This window comes from Miscanthus floridulus, chromosome 10, assembly GCF_019320115.1.
Source record: "Miscanthus floridulus cultivar M001 chromosome 10, ASM1932011v1, whole genome shotgun sequence".
Taxonomy (NCBI): domain Eukaryota; kingdom Viridiplantae; phylum Streptophyta; class Magnoliopsida; order Poales; family Poaceae; genus Miscanthus; species Miscanthus floridulus.
This window is the reverse complement of record NC_089589.1, coordinates 63,875,272-63,888,912: the sequence shown is the minus strand read 5'-3', so window position 1 is coordinate 63,888,912 and position 13,641 is coordinate 63,875,272. Positions and strand designations below refer to the sequence as shown.

At 47.3% G+C, this 13,641-nt stretch overlaps 1 pseudogene; it reads right to left on the bottom strand.

Moving 5' to 3' along the window:
• Positions 1–7,443, bottom strand: LOC136486674 (disease resistance protein Pik-2-like; annotated as a pseudogene).
• Between the last annotated feature and the right edge of the window lie 6,198 nt (positions 7,444–13,641).

Sequence of the window (13,641 nt, the reverse complement as noted above, 5' to 3'; positions counted from 1 at the left end):
CAAGCATACCGCTCAATGTTCATGATCTTGTGCTACACCACAATGGGCTTACTGTCAAGTGTGAACAGTTAGTCAACCATGTACCATTAGACCAGCGATCAACATGAGATTAAACAGCAATCTTGCTACCAATATTAAATGCTCAGACAAAAGTACATTTTTACATATTTTTGCAAGAAGACAAATAAAAGGCATGTACATAATACTACACAAGGGCAAACAGAACTCAGGGTACAGTTGCTACTACGTTACACGAAACTACAACACAATTACTAAATCAATGCCCAGGTCCAATCCATACACATGCATACAACAATAAACCCTTCTTAAAGAAGACATGATCTCAAAGTTTCGAGCACAGAGCAAATGAACTGGAGTGAATGTAACTATGATGCTCTCTTAACCATGTTTAGCATAGGATAAGTGCCAATTATCTTGACTTCATGGAGGCAGCAGATATTTCAGTTACGGTTGGCATGATGGATGCATCACTGTACTTGATCAAGCGGTAGAAAAATAAAGAAAAACGATGAAAAGAGTTCTAACATTGTGAGCTCAGCATACATCCAGTTCCTCCATCTTCAAAGGAGGTTTCCTTGGATGCTCATTCAGTTGTCTCTCCATGTCATCCTTGAGTGTATTGTCATGGGAACCGAAAAGCCATACTTCCTTGAGTTTCAGTTTAGAGAGATTCTTTACCTCAATGAACTTCAATGTCGACCCACTACAGCAGCGAGTAGCTCAAGATTTTGCATTGCTTCGGATCCAAAGGATACATTTAACTTTGAGCTGCAAGTAATCTCGAGGATCTTTAACTTTAAATAACAGCGTTGCTGTATTCCATTCACCCAGACACAAAAATCAAGCTTGCCATCAGCACCATGATGTGGCTTGACAGAAAGACGTAGAATACTTAATTCTTTTATTTCCCCAAGAACATTAATGACTTCAACTTCTTCTGACATGGTTATCTCCAGTTCCACCTTTGTGAGTTTGGGAAGATCTTTGATCCATGATGGCACTTGTTTTACAAGACCGCATAGCTTAAGGCTCTGAAGGTTCTCTAGAGGTTTCCCCTGAGTTTTCTGCTGAGGCTTCTCCTGGGGCTTATGCTGAGGCCTTTGCAGAGTCTTCTCCAGACCCTTCCCCTGGGGCTGCTGCTGAGTTTTCTTTAGAGGCTTCTTCAGATGCAAGGAAATGTTATCCAAACATTCTTCATTGCCCTTGCTGAGCCACACTGACAAGGATTCCAGACGGACATGGCATGCGATGGCAGCACAGAACTCCATGCAGTTTTTCTTGTTGACACTGAACACTCCAAGCTTGCGCAATTGGGTAATCTTCTTGAGCTCTCTGAGGGAGGCTTTGCCCCCTGCAAGACCAGCATTGACAACACCAAGTGTGTGCAGAGCAGTCAGCTTGTCGATACCTATTGGCACCTCAACACCAACTAATTGATGAGATCTGCATGGTGTTGATGGTTCCCCTGCTGGGAAAGTTGTGCCAGCACGGATGTACTGCAGTTTCTTTAACTTGGTGATAGATGCTGGCAAGGTAACTATGGAGGTATGCCTGACATCCAGAGTCTCAAGCTGCCGTAACTCACCCAATGAACTCGGCAGATGGCGGATCCCACTGCTTCCTCGCAGAGATAGAAACTTGAGACGAGGAAGAAGCTTCACCATTAGCTCGAGGTCTTTATCTGTCACACCTGTTGCATTCTCCAGATCAAGCACTCGAAGCACCTTCATACTTTTAGAGATGAAGAATGACTCCCACTCCCCAAACACTGTTAATGACCGTAGACGTGAAAAATCAATGCTTTCAAACACAATCCTGTCTCTGTCCCAGCTGCTCTCTATTACAAGGTGACGTCCTGTGCGCCGGGTGGTTGGAAGGCAACGCCCCTTCAGTGCAAAGACCTCCAGTGCAAATATAATATTCTCTTCGTCTGGACGTGAGATGATGTATTCGTGGAAGAAAGCACTGACTTGGCATTGGATCATTCTCATGTGTGTGATGGCTTTGCACATTGGTGGTTGGATCATGCTCAGGTTGACGAGCATTGAGAAGAGGATCTCCCCTTTCTCCTCTGCAGTAGTGTCTTTAGTGTCCCTGGAGTAGCCCTCAGCAACCCATCGCATCACCAAACGCCTCCGTCGAATGATTTGGGACCCAGGGAATATTGACATATAGAATATACATGGCCTTAGGAAATCTGGGCATGTACGGAAGTAGGAATGCATCCAACCAAACAGATCTCTCAGACCACCAAACTCAGGGTTGCTCTCAAGCTCATGCATAAATCTGTGATTAAGCGTTCTAGTGCTCTCCATACATGTGACTGTCTTGGGTGCCAAAAACTTAGCTACAGCAACTATTACTTTAGGAAGTCTACCACACTTCACAATAAGTTCTTCTAGCTCTTTGTCATCTGAATTCTTTAGAGGTGATGCCTGGTTTTTATTTTGTACCTATTGTAAAGAAATTTGAATGATCTTAGTCATTTTGGTAAACACAAAATACATTAGGTATTTTCTTTGTTATATAAAATGGATCTTCATGATGAATTGCACTTGATACATTAAAAAGGCCAATGGAACACGAAACAAAAATAAAATGGTCAAGTGAGGAAACATAGAATTATCTACATACTATAAGAATCCTAAAAAATATTATATGCATGACATGGCCAACATAAATGTTTTGTATCTATGTGATCAATCATAGTAAAAATAATGTGGCCACACATATACATGTGTACCATTGGGTAGATTATTAGTAAAATAATTTGGCCACACAGGATGATGACACACCTATTTGTTTCTCAAAATTATTTGAATAAGTGCACTGGATTATAAATGCTTGATTAATTGAGAAGCACATGTCAATATCCCATGCATGAGCATGGTTAAGAGTATACATAATCCTTTACATCATGATGTTCTTCCTAAAAACCATACATGAGTTCCATGTTAAGGAAAACAAAGCTTTGTAAAGTCAAGTAACAACTTGTGAAATGGAGAACTAATCTTAACACTTTAGAGAACAGATACATGGTTCACCTCCTAAATTTCTGTTTGAGCTCTGTATTGTGTTGTGAAATCAATGAACAGAACAGTTTGTGTTCCCCCACCAACTACTAGTATGGTGTACACTAAAGGTGCTCTCCAGATTAGTAGTTCCAAATAACAATCTATTTGTTAGACATTTATTACTGGAAAGAAACTGATGTAGAAAATTGAAATACAAGTGGCAGATTTCAGACAAACTTATGAGCTTTATGGTGCAAAAGCATATCATCCCTTGGCAGACAATAAACCTAAGAAAAAGATACAGCACCCTGTTTTGATTTACTCTCCTACATGCTATACTTCTCGGCAAACTAATTGCAGTTTCATACTTCCACTAGATAGATTGCTTGGAACTGTTGGATGACACATGTTTGGAATTGTTGGCAATATGATAGAAAAAACCATCTGCATTCCTCAGCATTGCGTGGACTAAGTTTAATTTTTTTACTATTTTTGCAAACAACATTCAAACTCCTGTAAAATGGCAAACCATCTATCTAGGATGCAGCCGTGAATAAAAGATTATTGAGTATCGACCAACATGATATGGATGAGATGGTAATCACTCCTTATTTTTTAATGTCCGTAACTGTGGGTGAAGGAGAAACAACAGGTAGTTGTGAATGAGATGCTATGTTTGTGGTAAGACTCATGCAGGACAATAGATTCAAGTATCTAGAAAACATGAATGTTTCTTATGATTAAGAATACCTCTTTTCTAAAGAGATCAAAGGATGCTTCAGCTTCTAGGCCCTTCACGTTAAACACAACCTCTTCATTGTCTGCGCAATATGTGGCAATGCTTTCTTCGGTTGTGATGACAATTATAACACTCTTGGAATGTCTAGATACCAGGGAAGGTTGTATTAAATCCCATTCTTCTGTAGACTGTACATCATCAATAACAACAAGACACGGATGTTCTTTTACAAGCTTATGGCATTCCTGAATAGGGTCTTCGATTCCCATGGCTTCAATAGGTTCCGAATGAAAATCCAAAAGTAAGCTCCGAGAGAAGTCCCTCAGATTGAATGGATGGGACACCAGAACCCAACCATACTTGTCAAATATTGGGTCCTTTTGAAGCATTCTTTCATAGTACAAATTTCTGACTAGAACTGATTTCCCAACACCTGCTATCCCCCACACAGACATCACTTGCCAATCATTGAAACGTGCTGTGGTCTGATAGTTACGAAGTTCATTCATTTGTGACTCACGTCCAACAAGGCTAAACTGGTCAAACCAGCAACTGGCTACAACCTTTCTTGAGGTCGGAATTCTGTGATAGGAAGTAAGACCTCCCCCGTGATTCACTTCATCCTCCATTAATATCTCATTGTTGCTTGACATTACCCTTCCAGTCTCCTTGCCCTGAGGACCCTGAAAATAAAAGGCAAGGAGAGAAGGGAAAAATGAAAGAGTTACTAGGAGAGAGATTTGGAGTTTTGGACTGACCAACTAAAAGTTATAATATAATTCCTAACCCAGTTCTCATATTTTCTCGAGATTAGATCTATTTTTGATAGATTGAAGTGTTTTTTGAATTTCATGCAATAGACTGTGAAATATATTAAGTAATAAGTACAAAGAATCCATAAACTAGTCACTTGTCAAGTAGATAGCAGTCGTTTAATTTTCTTTACAGGCAACCATTTTAAAGTTTTTAACTCGTGACATACATTGAGTAAATATGTGACACCTATAGAAACTTACTTTATATGAATTTATTTTGACATTAGAAAACATAATGACCAATACCGTGCATCAGAGAGACAGAGACTAATGTCCAAAAAAGAGCTACATATAACAGAAATATGTTTTTTTCATAAAAGTGAATTCACTCTGTTCCTATCTCACCTCCTTGAAGAAGACACATACAGGGTGCTCAGCTGAGTACTGTTTAAGCTCCAACACTTGGTACGAGTGTCCAATACACAAGCTTGCGATTTCTCGTTGCTCCGTTGACACGATCATCCAGTTGCCCTTCTGCCTATCGGGTAGGCATGCCCTGATGGCATCCCACTCTCCCATTGTGCACACATTTTCCAGGACGATTAGGTACCTCTTCTCATCCACTTGCTTCATGAGTTCTTCAAGGAGCCCTCCTTGCTTTGCTCCTGTTCTCTCCATCCTTTTCAGTTCGGCTACATCTACAGTGGTTCCTTGTTGTAAGCAAGAATTTGTATAGAACTGAGTCACTAAGCTCTGCTGGAATTTGTGGGGATTGAAAGGATATGTTAACCTGATCCAGCCACGGCATCCAAAGTTTTGGCAGATTTCTGGATCTTGGTAGGCTTTCCTGATGATGGCTGTCCTACCAAGATCACCACTTATCCCCCACACCGAGATCACTCCAAGATCACTATTTTCCTTGGTGATCAACTGTGTGAGATCCCCTACGCCTTGCTGCTTTTTCATGGTGTCCCTTGCCTCAACAAACATGTCACGTGCTGTTGCGCCATTAGCAGGGCTGGTTGTGGGTTGTTGCTGCATGACTGGTTTGGATCCAGAGTCACTGATGAGGCTGTAGCGTGAGTTTCTCTTGCTAACATCCTCGACCCTGGCCTTGATCTGCTCTATCTCGGTGACTACTGCATCTATGGGTAGCGCCGATGCTGCCATACATGATGGTATGAAGCGGCGCCACCAGTGGGGCCGATTATCCAAGTGAACAACAAACTCAATGCAATCCTCCGCATCGTAGGCTAGGTCACGGACCTGCCTCACCCATGTCCTCACCACGTTGTTCTTGGCACGCTCTTCATTGGCCACGTTGAGAAAGGAGTGCATCATCTCAAATTCACCTGTGATGAACACAAGGTCCCTCTGTGCACTCTGCCGCAGCTTTGACTCTTCCTCAATAGCCGACTGGGCCTTGGTTAGTACCCCCTCCACCACAGACTTTGCCAATCCAACCACAAGATCCGCCATTGCACGCTCCCTCCCTCTGCCTCTTTCCTCTCTCCCTCCCTCTCTCCTTGTGCTTCTGTGTCGTAGCAGCTAGCAAGTGATGCTGCTAATGTAGTAGAATTGCATTTTTTGAGTTCCCAGAGATGGGACTAATGAAGGCAAGACCAGCTCCAGCTGTGAAACAGATAGACATTATTGTTAATCAAGGCTGGCAGGAACTGTGGAATGAGTCAGGTCAATAAAAAAGTAATCTAGCTGTACGCTCAACAACTTTGTCTCGCCAAGTGAGCCTCTTGGTCAAGGGATCTGCACTGCACCTAACCCAATGTCCTAATAAAGAAGTCCTACTGGAAAAAGAAAAATTTGTTAAAGTTGGAGTGTGGGGCAACTGATTGCACATGTTGTCACATGGGGCCAAATGACCTCTTAAGAACAATACAGTTGTTATGCCTCCAGAAGAAAAAAAACAACAATATTTTTCTACAAGAGAAACCTAATCCGAACAGTTGATTAGACACAATTTTTCTTAACCAAAGTGAAAAAGCATCATACTAAGTCAGAAATCGTTTTTACTATGAATTAGTTGCAATCAGCTAGCTGCGAAGGAGGTAGAAAACACCCTGATGGCACTATTGATGATGACTTCGTTTTGCATATCTTTTGCTAAACTAACTTTTCTTCTGAGGTACTGTACTCACCTAACCAACTAATAAGTACAACGTATGGTTACCGAAACAGGTTTGTACGTTGTTTTGCACAGGTAATATTTCGAAAAATTGCCAACTGAATGTCATATGGAGCAGTAGCATCAGGTCAATCACCTATACTGAATTACTGATATGCTCAGCTGTATTTGCTCTCCAGCAAGGGTATTTTTCTTCGGAGAAAAACTCTAGACACACTATAGTTTGTTAATCTAAGCGATGCATTTGTCCGAAACATGATCCAGGTTTTACACCCTTTGGTCAAACACAGCTCCCCTCACCCATTTATGCATTATACTCTGTTCGTTTAATACTAATTAACATGGCTACTAATGTTCAATTTCAAAACAATTCAAACACGTACAGTACACTGAAGTAACTTCGGAACTAAACTAAACGGATGGGGAACAACCAAGTAATACCCTATCTGCATGTACAGGTCTGCATCTACAGCCAATATCCGGGACAACTTGGACCAGAGCTCTACACTGCTCCACTGCGAGCCGCTAATCAGGATTTGGAATCAACTACTCCTGCAGTCAGCCAAACAAGAGAAACACAGTGCGTTTCCATACCCCGTACCTTGCGCAGGACAGGAAGGATGCAAACGAGGAGCGGCAGTGGCAGCGCCCGGGAAGGACAAGAGCCAGAAGCCCTTTGGATCAAGCCGCCACGTGATTCATCACACCGGCTGCTACCACAGCTTGCTTCTCCACTTCGGGTTTCGGGGCCAGCTGACTCGGGGCGGCAGTGCCTAGGCTGGCTTGTTGGGACCGGCGGTGGGGCGGGGCACCTTGTAGAGTGGAGCGGCGGCGAGGGGGATCTGATGGGGTCGAGTGATTGGTGCTACGGGCGGGCAACCGGGAGGGAGAGCGGGGATGCGGCCGCCGGCGGTAGCGTGGATTTGGGATTTTGGGGCCGGTGGTGGTAGGAGCAAAGAGCGGCAGCGGGCCAGCGGCGTTGAACAGAACAGACAGGAGACCATTGACCAAGGAGTTTCCTTGCTCTACTACTTGCACGATACGATACTGTAGATCCTTTTTCTTTGGCTCTTTTTCCACCCTTTTCAATTTCCTTATTATTTTGTATCTTCTCCGCAATTACTGATGGAGTGATGGAAATTCCTTGCTACTTTGCTAGCACAAATCTTAAGACAAGCTAGCCTATCAACTAAAAATTTTTATTTTTCAAGACTTTATTATCTCGATGTAATAATTTTGAAAAAAGCGATAAAGTCGTTCTTTATTATTGGAAAAAGACAAGGCTAGGTGGACAAAGCTTTGTGGTCTCTAAGCATTTGTAACATGTCTAGATTTTTTATTTTCTTAATTGTGAAGTAACATGTTATATGGTGGTATGAATCAGTGTTTCCAAGCTTTACGGTCTTGAGTTTAAACCTCCTTTTTTCGCCTTATATTGTTTTTCCACTTTTTTCCACTATCAAGTGCTCATCGAGCGGGCATGCAGCCAGCTTCAATTCAGACATAGCGACGTCGTCTTATATTGTTTTTAGTTTTTTTTTTCACTATCGAGTGCTCATCAAGCGGGTATGCGGCAGGCTCCAATTGAAACATGGTGGTTCACCGGCAGTTCAAATGTCTAGAATCCAGTGAAAGGACAAGGCAAATTTTTTTTTTTTTGCAAGTTCTTTGTTGGTTCAACGTGCATAATAAATGGTGAGCGAAAAAACTCTACTTACTATAACATTAGAGATAGATAAATCTTTAACAACAAAAAACAGAAGAACGAAGGCCACATCCATCACTCAAATAAAATATGTCCACTCAAATAAAATTATGTAATACATTCATTGTCACACCATAAGTACTTTTCCGCAACAAACACTAACAAAACTAATAATGTTTGCATCACAACAGTTATTATCTCTGTCGGCTTCTGCACACAGAATGGTCTTAACTGTAGTTCAATCCCATGATGGCTATTTGTCGGATATCTATATCCGGGTATCCGAGCCAAAGGATTAATGAGCGTCACGTCGGCTAATCCGATGGTTAAGGACGTAACTACGACCTCGTCCGACCCCCAGAGGCCGGGCCATGCCTCGTTCGACTCCGAGGACGAGGTTTCTGCCTCGTCCGACCCCAAGGTGTGGGCTCCGACTCCGAGGACGAGGTTTTCCGCCTCGTCCGACCCCAGGGCGTGGGCTCCGACTCCTCCGACCCCAGGGCGCGGGCTCCGACTCGCCTGATCCCACGGGGAGGGCTCCGCCTCGTCCGACCCCCGAGGGTCGGACTTCGCCTCGCCCGGCCCCCAGGACGAGATTTCCGTCTCGCCCGTTCCCTGGGGGTCGGATTTGCTACCGGACGAAAGCAGTGGCCCTAGGGTGAGACCCGAACCACTTCAACCACTACGGCGTGGAGGCGCACGTCCGGGAGCACGTCTCGGGCGTCTCCTGATGCGACTGGCGGTCACATCAGGCCATGCAGGGAGACTCACGTCGCCCACCGCGTCAATAGGCTAGCACTGTGCTGCCAACTCCCTGCCTGATCACCGTCCAACGTCAGTCGACCGGCATCAATTGACTGGCACTGTACCACGCAGCCCCCTGTATGGCTTCTGTCAGGAGACCCTTTGACCATTCCATCCGCTCTGATGGGATGGATGACAAGAACGACGCATGACGCTCGCACGTGTGCTGCTACGGCCAACAGGACCTCGGTGCGACGCCGCTGCCACCACGACCTATAGGGTCAGCGGGACCCACGCGAAGAGAAGGACGGCACACCCCTAGGAGCCTTAATTTCTCTTTCTTTTTCCCTCTTCCCTTCTCTTGATCTCTGGTATTCTGTTCTCTCCCCTTGGTCTATAAAAGGGGAGGCAGGGCACCATACAGAGGAGGGAGATCAATCGACCAATAGATCGAGCAGTAGAAGCATCGAGCAATCGAACCACAGAGACTTGGGAGTTCCTCCCTCTCTCGCCAGTTTGTAACCCCTAGTATGAACCTTTCAGTGCTAGTAACACGAGCAGCAGCAACGAACTAGATGTAGGGACATTCTGTCCGAATCAGTATAAACCTCGTGTCCTCCTAGCACACCATCCGGGCTAGACGCGCAATATTAGAATTTTACTAGTTGGTGTTTACTTTAAACACCAATAGTTGGCGTGCTAGGTAGGGGTCTTTTGCGTGTCTCGACATCCACACCAGGCTTCGGATGGCCAGTCACGACATCAGCTGGGTCCCGGGTGCGCACGTGCACTTCAGGGACCTGGACGTCACCATCACGATGGAGGGAGAGCTAACGCTAGCTCCTGCCACCGTCCAACCTCTCCACTCCGCCGGCCTCGACGCGATCACCGAGATGCTTGAGGAGCTGTAGCTGCCCCAATGGAGGCCCACAACTGGCTCCTCAGCTTCGACTATGGGAGGTTAAAGCGCCAGCTCAACGTCTTCCTGGGACCCCGACCGTCCTAGGAGGACCTCCGCCACCTCGCCTTTTCGTTCGCCAACGTCATGGCGCAGCTTGCCAGGGGAGAGTCGAACTCCTCGAAATACCTCATTCGGAGTGCCCCAACAGCACTCTTGTTCAATCTGCGCAACGCTGCAGAGACCTTTGGTCACCTTGCGGCGCAACGCATGCCTCCTTTCCCCACGAACGATGAGTTCGTGGGGATGATCGAACACGTCGTGGAGTCTTTTCATGACCTCCTCGCAGAGGAGCCAGAGTGGCCCTCTAGCTCTGACTCCAGCAGGGGGAGCCATCACCCCTCTCGTGAATGCTTCATAGCGGGTACCCCTGAGGGACACATCGAAAGCATCCAAGAGGAGGAGGCTACCCCAACAAATGACCTCGACGATGAGGTCGAGGGAGATGTAGGGGCCCCACCCCGTCTGCGGGTGGAGCAGCTGAAGGCCTAGCATCGAGAGCTCGAGGAAGCGTGACTCCAGCTCGAGCTGGAACGTGTGGAGCTTAACCGTGAGATCAAGCGCCACAAAGACGGTGGGCGCGCATGCCATGGCCCGTGATGTGAACCGGAGGATTGTCGATGGCGATCAAGCGCTCCCACACTTCACCTGGGCGACCTAGAACATCGCCGCCGTGGGGGTTTTGCTCCGTGGGCTTTCGGGGCCTGCGACACCCGAGGGTCGTCGGGCCCACCAAGAGATTCACACGCTGCTCGAGCGGGCGGCGGCGCAGCAGGCCGAGAGCTTGTAGTCTCGATGTTGCAAGCTCGACGCCAGCCAGCGCACGCCCTCAGTGCGACCTGACAAGGATGCGTCAGTCCACTAGGCATCACAAGGTGGTAGGCCACGCATCACGGTCCTGGTGCATCAGCGTCTCGGTAGCAACCGTGACACGCGCGACACCCTCGACGCTCGTAGGCGAACCTGCGGCGATGCGAGGAAGGGGGCCAGCCGCGGCTATCACCCTCAATGGGGTGGAAGCTACGATAGCGGAGAGGACTGAAGCCCGAGCCCTGGCCTACCGGGACCTCAGGCCTTCGGCGGAAACATCCTCAATGCCGCCTTCCCGCCAAGGTACCGACCACCCACCAACATCTTGAAATACTCTGGGGAAATGAATCCCGGACTATGGCTTGAGTATTATTGGCTTGCCTGCCAAGCCGGTGGGGCGGATAATGACGATTTCATTATCCACAACCTTCCATTGTTCCTGGCCAATTCGACGCGAACGTGGTTGGAACACCTCCCGTCCAACAGATTCCAACGTTAGGCGGACCTGAAGGAGATCTTCGTGGGGAACTTCTAGGGCACGTACAAGCGTCCTAGGAACCCATAGGATCTCAAGAACTACTAACAGAAGGCCAGAGAAACCCTCCATGGGTACATCCGGCGGTTCTCCTGGCAGTGCAATGAGCTGCCTAACGTCGCCAATGCCGACGTTATAGGAGCTTTCCTATCTGGGACCACCTGCGAGTCCCTGGTCCACAAGCTAGGATGCAAGGGTCCACGAACCACCAAGGAGCTCCTCGACATCGCCACCAGTCATGCCTCAGGCGAGGAGGAGGTCGGAGCAATCTTCGACCGCCTCAAAGGCAAGGCAAAGCGGGACGAGGACGTCGGCGAGGGCACCTCCAATTGTCCCATCAAAAAGAAGAACAAGCAGCAGCTTGAGGGCTCGCTCATGGCCACTGCTGACCGCAAGGGGGGTTGAAAACCCACGAAGGGTACCCCGAACCACTTCGAGAAGCTGCTCGAAGGGCCATGTTTGAACCATGCCTTCCACGTCAAGCATCTGTATAAGGACTGCGTCCTTATGAGGCGGTTCCTGTCTGGAGGATCCAACATGGGGGAGCATGGGGGGACCCTGACCTAGCTATAGACAACATCGAGGGGAAGGACAGTGGGTTTTTTATGCTGGTGGCTTATGACTCCAAGTGCCGTTAGAAGCTCGCATGTCGCGAGGTCTATACTACCGAGCCGGCCACGCCTACCTTCCTTCGGTGGTCGGAGTCTGCCATAACCTTTGATCGGACCAACCACCCGGAGAGCGTCCTACAGCCAAGGAGATATCTGCTCATGGTCAACCTGATCATCGGCATGAAGCGTCTCTCCAAGGTATTGATGGATGGAGGCAGTGGCCTCAACATCATGTACGCCGAGATGCTCGACGCTATGGGCATCGACCGATCGTGCATCCGACCAACCGGAGTGCCTTTCCATGACATCATGCCTAGAAAGCAAGCTGTTCCACTTGGGTAGATTGATCTGCCCATCACCTTTGGGGATCCATCCAATTATAGGACAGAGACCCTCACCTTCGAGGTAGTTGGGTTCCATGGAACCTACCACGCCATCTTGGGACATCCATGCTATGTGAAGTTCATGGTCGTCCCCAACTACACCTACCTAAAACTGAAGATGTTGGGTCCAAGCGGGGTCATCACCGTCGGCACCTCATTTCAGCGCGCTTACGAGTGCGAGGTCGAGTGCTACGATCACACCGCAACAATCGTTGCCTCCAAGGAGCTTGCGGTCATCCGGAAGGAGGTCGCTGAAGAAACACCCGACCACCAGTGGTTAGTCGGGTCTTTTGAGCCTGCAGATGGTGCCAAAGAGGTCCTCATAGACACCAGTGGCTCCAAAAGCAAAATGGTGTGCATTGGCACCACGCTTTCCTCCAAATAGGAAAGCGCGCTCGTCGACTTTCTCCGTGCCAACAAAGACATCTTTGCATGGAAACCCTCAGATATGCTAGGCATTCCGAGAGAAGTCGTTGAGCACACCTTGAAGATCAGGCCAGGCTCCAAGCTGGTGAAGAAGCGCCTACGTCGCTTCGACGAGGGGAAGCGCAGAGCCATTGGCGAGATCGCAAAGCTTTTAGTGGCCGGTTTCATTAAGGAAGTACACCACCCAAAGTGACTAGCCAATCCCATTCTTGTATGAAAGAAGAGTGGGAAATGGAGGATGTGTGTTGATTACACGGGTCTCAACAAAAGCATGCCCAAAGGATCAATTTCCTTTGCCACGCATAGACCAAGTAGTCGACTCTACCTCAGGGTGCGAAACCCTTTGCTTCCTTGATGCGTACTTCAGGTACCATCAAATCATGATGAAAGAGTCCGACCAGCTCGTGACGTCTTTTATCACCCCTTTCGGATCGTTCTGCTACATCACAATGCCATTCAATCTGAAGAACGCTGGTGCTATGTACCAGCATTGTATGCTCAAATGTTTCAGAGACCTCATCAGGCGAATTGTTGAGGCCTACGTGGAGTACATCATGGTCAAGTCCAAACAGGCTGACCAGGTCATAGCCAACCTTGAGCAGACTTTTGCCAAACTCTGAGCAAACAACATTAAGCTCAACCCCGAGAAGTGCGTTTTTGGGGTCCTGAGGGGTATGTTGCTGGGTTTCATCGTCTCCGAGCGCGGCATCGAAGCCAACCCGGAGAAGATCCCGGCCATCACAAGAATGGGCCCGATTTAGAACATAAAGGGGGTACATCGAGTTACAGGGTGCCTC